The 8,053-nt window shown below is 35.3% G+C and overlaps 1 long non-coding RNA gene across 1 annotated transcript; it reads left to right on the forward strand.

Moving 5' to 3' along the window:
• Nucleotides 1–6,142: 6,142 nt before the first annotated feature.
• Nucleotides 6,143–7,611, forward strand: LOC141281046 (uncharacterized). Its single transcript, XR_012335427.1, has 3 exons — nt 6,143–6,380; nt 6,800–6,842; nt 7,449–7,611. It is a non-coding gene; the product is annotated as an uncharacterized lncRNA (long non-coding RNA).
• The last annotated feature ends 442 nt before the right edge of the window (nt 7,612–8,053 follow it).

The following is an 8,053-nucleotide window of genomic DNA, read 5'->3' on the forward strand; positions in this document are numbered from 1 at the left end:
CAACATTTGAAAAGCATTTTAAACAACCATGATTTCTATTTTTGTTTTTCATTTGTATTGCTTCCGTATTGTTGTCAGTGAGTGTACATCCGTGCAATCATAGTATGATTTTATACAGGTTGGTGGAGTATGTACACATATGGATATAATGTGGTTTCATAGATTCGTTATTTGAATGGCCTTCTTGTACGAAGAATTTTTGCCATACCCTAGGTTTTCGTGAAACGCCGCCACTGTTTATTCATATAACAACTGATGTCTGTCTGTTTCCTGTGTTTTTTACTTGTTGCTTATTTAATTTAACATGAATTTATTCAGAAATCATTTAAATGAGATTTAAACTCTTATATAAAGAAAAATAGCGCTATTTGTGGCACACAAACGGTTAACAGATGAGTCCCGCCTCCAAAATTCACATCGCTAATATGATTGGCTTTACCTTTCCTTAGTCCCGCCTCTCTAACTTACTTCGCTTTATGATTGGTTTGTCTACACTCGTGCTGCATCATTCGCGCTTCAAGCACCAAAGCTCAGCCCGAAGAACGAGAAGCGATCATGTGCATGATTATGCAGGCAGCTACTGGTAAGTGTGTGAGGAAGAAAGCGTTCTTATATTAACAGTTTTATGCACAAAATATGGGACACGTTGTTACACATAACGATTCAGGGACATTGTTTTCCATGGCAATCCCATATTAACCTGAAGAGTTGCAAACTTGTAACAGTGTAGTGTATGTAGTTTAAACAGACTGCTCATAAAATAATAAAGCACAAACAATAAAATAATTGCTAACTACAGTAGTAAGCTTTTTTGTTTGCGTTTTTTGTAATGGCTGTTAAATAAGTATAATGTGTTATACTGGAGTGCTGGAGTAGATTGGGAAGAAATCTGATGGTTCAGTATTTTACTTGCCCAGTCTGAATTTTCACTGACATCACAAAAAAGTAAAATATAAAATACAAAAAAATAGGCCTAATCTATATTTGTTGTTTCTGACATGTGTAACACTAATAAATATGAAACCTAAGATTAAAGGTGCCATAGGATGTGTTGTCATAATATGTTAAATTGTTCTTTGACAATTACATAGAAGGTATGTTGCTTTATTAAGTGCAAAAATTATCCAGAAACGTTTTTACATGTCCATTTACAACCCTAGAATTTGACATTTTAATTAAATGGTCTATTTTTGCCACATGAATAATAATGTTGAGCTCTGCTCTGAGGCTCATGCCAGAAGCTCACATTAGTAAACAGACCTTATATTTTGAGCCCTTATCAGACAAAAATACATTTTGAGTAACAACTAACAACTAATCAGCTAAACGCTAGCATATGATATCATTTATTGGCATGTAGCGCTAACTCAGCAGTCACAACTTTGTTTTTAGCATTTTAACAAATTTGTAATTAATGTTATTGTAATGTAATTTAATGTTTTCAAAACATGCACATTGTGTAATGGCTTCCTTTGCTGCTCTATAAACCTAGACTACTAAGAAGACTATGGTGTCTGTGTGAACTGATTATTTTGTAGACATCTTTTGAAAATTAAACAATTGCGTGAGTTTGAGGAAGATAAAATTAATTAACTTTTTTAATATTTTTTTTTATAAAAGGAAGTCAGAATTGCGTTAATATATATACTTTTTGTTTAAAAAAAAAAAAGAAGAGAAGTGCCCTTTATTTCACTTGAGCCCCTGCCCCTCAAAATGTCTGTGCACGTCCCTGCTTACTATATATATAAATATTCATTCAAATTCATTCAAACAATATATATATATATATATATAATATTTTTTGTGTGTGTATCAGCGGAAAAATTTAGTAGCGGTACATATCTAAAATAAGTGTATTTCTTATAAAACTTATTTAACATATAAGAATGCATCTCATGAGGTTGTTTGAATGAATTACAGAATGTGCAGATATGAAATCTAGGCTAAAATATACAATAGTATATTGTTTGTCAAACATCATTTTCATAGTTCAAGCTTTTATTTCATAGTATTGATCACTTACATTCTAAAATGTGGATAATATTTTTGTAAATAACAAATATGAATGCCAAAGCGATAACATAACACCAGTTGAAAAATAGAAATGTAAAACTGGGATATTTTTCACGTTCGTTACCACACCACTACGTCTCATATGCTAGACTGTTAAAAAATGCAGCATAAAGTTAAAACAACTTGGTTTTGCAAGTCAATTTAACCTACTATTTTACTAGTTTAGGAACTGAACTCAGGAACTGAGTTGAGGCACATTTTTATCATATTTCATAGACTCTATGCCATAATTTGCCACCAGTGTTGGGCAGTAATAATAGTTACTGTAATAATATTACTTTCCCTGGTAACTAGTAATGTAACTAATTACAAAAAATGTAATAATATAACAGTTAAAGTGAAAAAAGTGTAATGTCCGCAACACTGCTTTTAACTCCCATATTTAATAAAAGCAACGTCTCGACACTGCTGGCCTGAAGAAGACCCAGCAGGGGTCTTAAATCTGGGAGTTAAAAGAAGTGTTGTGAACATTACACTTTTTTCACTTTAGTAGTTTTTTTTGTCCTGCACCTGCCAGAAGGTGGGATGTGCACACAATTACTTGTTTAACATATTTAATAATATAACAGTTACCATCAAAAAAAAGGCAAATTACTGGATACTTTCTTTTCAGAACGTCACCAATGCAAGCTAGCTTTTTTTGTTCTTCCATGCCTATGTTTGGTTGGTTCCATATGAGCCCTGTTTCAGATTTATATGTTACTGCTTTGTTACATTACAGAAAAGTTGTTTAAAATATAGTTTGAGCCAGTTGTATTCTTCATTCATCTGTAACTTTCATGTATTCACACACAGACTGCAAAAAATATGCAATTACCAATTTTTTGGAGTGAAATGGAAACGTTTCGGAGAACCGGGGTGAAAGTAACGTGGGACATTTTTCTCCGAGCCCTGACTACATTTGCATTCCAAACTATGACAGCATCTTAAGCACGAAACTCTTGACAGAGCTGACAAATATCACATTTCTTCATCACTGTTTTGCGTGTGTAGGTCCAGAAAGCTGTTTTCAACCATGCTAAGTAAATTCCTAAAGCAGTCATTTTTTCTTATAACGCGTTGTGTTTCTGGTTTTACGTGTTAAAGTGCAGACCAATTTACAGGTTATTTAGTGCTCAAACACATCCTGAAGTTTGACTTCTCAGAGTTTTTCAAAATAAAAGTTTCAATCAGGTTTAAATGCGAGGAGATCCTGTCGGGACGAAAGTAACACTTGTTACTTTTGTCCCGCTGCTAATAATGTTGCATTATTTAAAAAATGTAGGCTATATTATTCTAATTTGATTTAATTTAATCTTATAGTGTTCATACAATTGAAAAAAATTATTCTCATGTTTGTTACTTTTATCCCAGCTGACAGGATCAAAAATAACAATGCACTACTTCAAAGTAAAATTAAACTGAAGTCGTTTTTACATTTGATCAACATTCCACCTGGTATTGATAGACCACACTTGTGAGTTATTGACCACAGCAAAACTATAACATTATCTTTTGAAATTTATTTATTTTTTCTGAAAAAAAAATTTCCCCTTCTCTCCCCTAATGTAACTAGTATTGTAACTAATTGCTGTTGGCTGGAAGTAATGGCTGGAAGTTACTTAGTGAGTAATATATTAATTTTTTGAGTTACTAGCCCAACACTGTTTGTCACTAATTATTCATTTTTTAGAGCAACATGAGTCAAAACAAAAGATTTATACTGAAATTAGTGTTGTTGTTGTTGAGATTTCTTCTGAAACGTTCTACTTCAGATGCACAAGACGTTTCTTTGCTCTCCATTTAATTTCTTGGCTGTCTAGGAGAAACAATTGAGAAATTAAAGAGATCTCATGTTTGAATATTGTGTGACATGCCTGTAATCCCTGGACAAAACCAAACACAACAACTTCCATTTCTGCATATTGTGACTATGGTCGTTTCCAGTAACAGTGTTCAGTACTGTACATGCAGAGATGTAATATAAGATGAAAGATTATTCTACGTATAGTGCTGTCACTTACCACAGACATTTTTCTGGCATTATCAAGATGGATTTTGAATTAGCTGAATGATTTGACTCTTTGTATATTTTTCTTTCTGAATAGAATAGTCAAGTACTTCTGTAAATATAAAACTCAACTCCTAAGATTATTAATGAAATGTATCTACTGTACTCTGCAGCGTTGTTGTCCTTCTCATTAATGATACTTTGTTAAATATGCTTTATAAGTGTATTGGTTCCTTTACTCTGATCAGTCTTAAAAAACTACACAGATGTATGTAACTTTATTGTTAAATTGAATAAATGCATTGCTGCATTTTAGGATGTAACTCATAACACTTTGTAAATGCATTGAACCAGAAATTAGTTAGAAGCAGTGGTGTAGTCTACGTGATACGCAGGTATACGCCGTATACCCACTAGAAATTGTCAAGGATTTCCGTATACCCACTAAAAATAGCTTGAGGATGCGTAACAGCATGGTTTTCTGACATTTAAAACTTTTAGTCATAATTCAGATTTAAAGCACTGACCACCCTGCTGAAAAAAACAGCTTAAACCAGCCTAAGCTGGTTGGCTGGTTTTAGCTGGTTTAAGATGGAAATAGCTGGTTTTAGCTGGTCTCCCAGCCTGGCCAGGCTGGTCAAGCTGGTCTCCCAGCCTGGTCAAGGTGGTCTGCCAGGCTGGTCAAGCTGGTCTCCCAGGCTGGCCAGGCTGGTCAAGCTGGTCTCCCAGCCTGGCCAGGCTGGTATTATGGCTGGTCAAGCTGGTCTTCCAGCCTGGTCAAGGTGGTCTCCTAGGCTGGCCAGGCTGGTCAAGCTGGTCTCCCAGCCTGGCCAGGCTGGTATTATGCCTGGTCAAGGTGGTCTCCCAGGCTGGTCTCCCAGGCTGGTCAAGCTGGTCTCCCAGGCTGTCCAGGCTGGTATTATGCCTGGTCAAGGTGGTCTCCCAGGCTGGTCAAGCTGGTCTCCCAGGCTGGTCAAGCTGGTCTCCCAGGCTGGCCAGGCTGGTATTATGGCTGGTCAAGCTGGTCTCCCAGCCTGACTGGTCAAGCTGGTCTCCTAGCCTGGCCAGCTTAAACCAGCTAAGACAAGCCAGCCTGACCACCAAGCAGGCATGACCAACCTTCAACGTTGAAATTTGGTTGAAATAACCTCAGTTGTTTTTTCAACATTGATACAATGTTGAAACAACGGTGAATGGTAAACGATTGCAAAAGGTTAATACAATGCTTAAAAATCAATGTTGAAATTTGGTTGAAATAATGCCAGTTCGGTGAATGGTTAATGGTTGTTTTATGACATTTTAATTTGTGAATCGTTTAGATAAAAATTTAAAAACTCATTTAATGAAAATACTTATATTTTTCAAATTTAACAAAAGTAATTGATCAAGTAAAAAATATATTAGACACATGCAAATAAATCATCTTTGTATCTTTATTTTTCCCTTTCAAAACAAGTGACTTTTTGGTAAATATTTTTCTAGGTTGCTCATATTATATAATGTTTAAGAAGCTAAAAATATTTTATGTATAATATATGATTGATTTTAACACTGGTGGGGCATGTGATTTCCATATGAATTCAGGAGATAGATTAGACTTTTGTAAGCATTATTATGGTTGTTTTATTTTTATTATATTTTCATCACAATGTCTAAAATATAACGTTTCAAATATACATTTTAAGAATACCATTAATATTATAAGAACATCCAACCTTTTATCGGCTTTCTTTACGGTGCCACAGACAGCTCCCTCAGCCTTTTGCAAGCAAAACATGCCCATGCGGGCCCACTGTGGGGTATACTGTGGGACAGTGTGGGCAAGGCAAACTCACACCACATCCCAAATGGGCCCCCAAATTATCATTGGTTGTTATTATCTTAGCAGATAATTTTCTTTTGATGTTTGTTGTTGTTGTTAAATACTACACTTTTATTATAAAAATTAAGAAATATTTATTGTTAAACAAGTTCTAATTTTCAGTTCAGTCTGGACATGGGACATCTTTTTTTACCATCTTTATTGTTTTTTTTTTTTACATTGTCTTTTGTTATGTGTTATTAGCTATGGTTATTAGTCATGTTCGACTTCATGCAGCGCTGCGAGAACCGACATCATACGTTGATGACGTCAATGTATCGCGAGAGCGAGACAAGAATTTACACTCTCGCGGTACATTGACGTTATCAACCTGTCAGCGCAGCAAGAAGTCGAACACACGTATTTGCGGGCGCGCGCCTCCGTCCTCGTGAGTTCAAAGTGGATTTTAACCGTTTACCTCAGACGACAGTTTTCATTTCTATGGCAAATTCTAAGGTAAGTTTTTATTAATTCCTGGTTAAGTCATTCAAATAAGTTCACAATTATGTTTATTTTGTTTTTAGTAACAGTTAATTCGACATGACTAAAATATTCTGAACTTTAATGTTGACGACTGATGCAGTGGTTTGACTGAGCTCGTGACGCATCTGAGCTAATGTAGTGCAGATCTTTTATTTGTCTTTACCTTCTATAAAAATGTGTTATCCTCGTTCTTCAAATTTATTTGACATTGTTTAGATAATTATAACGCAAGTTATTTCAATGTAGGGTTTGACGCGTAAATGTAAGGTTATTTAACTTACAGTACGGGCACACAGTTTACAGTAGCCTGTTAAAACGGTTAAGAATTTAAACAGAAGCCATCAATTCTGGATTAATAACTATTGTGTATGTATGTTCACTTTTCTTTACAGGTCATTTTCTTGTTGTGTTTTGATGTTTTCCATTGGCTGAAGAGTAAGTATTACTTAGTGTTTATATTTGCATCCAAAACATAAGTGCTCAAAAAGTGCATATCTGGTTTATCGTTGTCATTAGGAAAATATAAGAAAATAATTTAGGATACAATGATTATTGTTCAGCACAGCAATTCATTTCTTTTGAATGTCACTATTCCTTTTACAGTATGTAGGCTTACATATTTCAAACCCTTACAGAAGTTAATTCATAGTTCAGAGTGGATGTTGACACAAGTTTTAGAGAGGCTTCATATTGACATATAAAATTGGTCTTTGTGGTGGTGTTCATAACAGCATTTTTTCCTATCTTTATGTATTATGGTTTTAATCATAATTTTTTAAATGATGGCTATGTCCATGAGCCACCCACCATCGTAACGCACCACCAAGCTAGCATTTTGTAACAGAAATCAATAATTTACCATTTATTTTTGAAGCATCTCCCCTACAACATTACAATGCATTTAGTATTTGTTTTGTATTCAGATCAAATTCTACTAACCATAATAACTAAGATGCAGTGTTTTGTATTTTACAATTAATATTTTCTTTTGAAAAGGGGCCATGACTTGTTTTTTATTTTATTATGTGTTTTATAATGTAGGCAGATTACCATGCTATTTGAAGAAGTGTGATAAAATATACAGAGGTGAAGTCATGTGTCTTTCCAGATGCCCAAATCTGTACCACTCAAAAAGTAATGAAGTGACAGTGTACCATGACAAAAAAAGGAAACATTCTTTATTTCTTTAAAAGTTGTACTTGGGCCACAGTTTTTTGTATTTCTAACCAAAACATTACATTTATGTTTAAGACCAGCCTAAACCAGCTAAAACCAGCCTGGCCAGCTAAGACCAGCTTAAACCAGCTAAAACCAGCCTGGCCAACTAAGACCAGCTAAAACCAGCCTGGCCAGCTAAGACCAGCCTGACCAGCTTAAACCAGTCTGTCCATCTTAAACCAGCTTGACCAGCTTAAACCAGCCTGACCAGCTAAGACCAGCCATCCGACCAGCTAAAACCAACTAAGACCAGCTTAAAGCAGCCTGGCCAGCTTAAACCAGCTAAAACCAGCCTGACCAGCTAAAACCAGCCTGACCAGCTAAGACCAGCCACCCACCCCACTAAAACCAGCTAAAACCAGCTTAAACCAGCCTGGCCAGCTAAAACCAGCCTGGCCAGCTAAAACCAGCCTGACCAGCCTGACCAA

Source organism: Paramisgurnus dabryanus, chromosome 19 (assembly GCF_030506205.2).
Source record: "Paramisgurnus dabryanus chromosome 19, PD_genome_1.1, whole genome shotgun sequence".
In the NCBI taxonomy this organism is placed as follows: Eukaryota; Metazoa; Chordata; class Actinopteri; order Cypriniformes; family Cobitidae; genus Paramisgurnus; species Paramisgurnus dabryanus.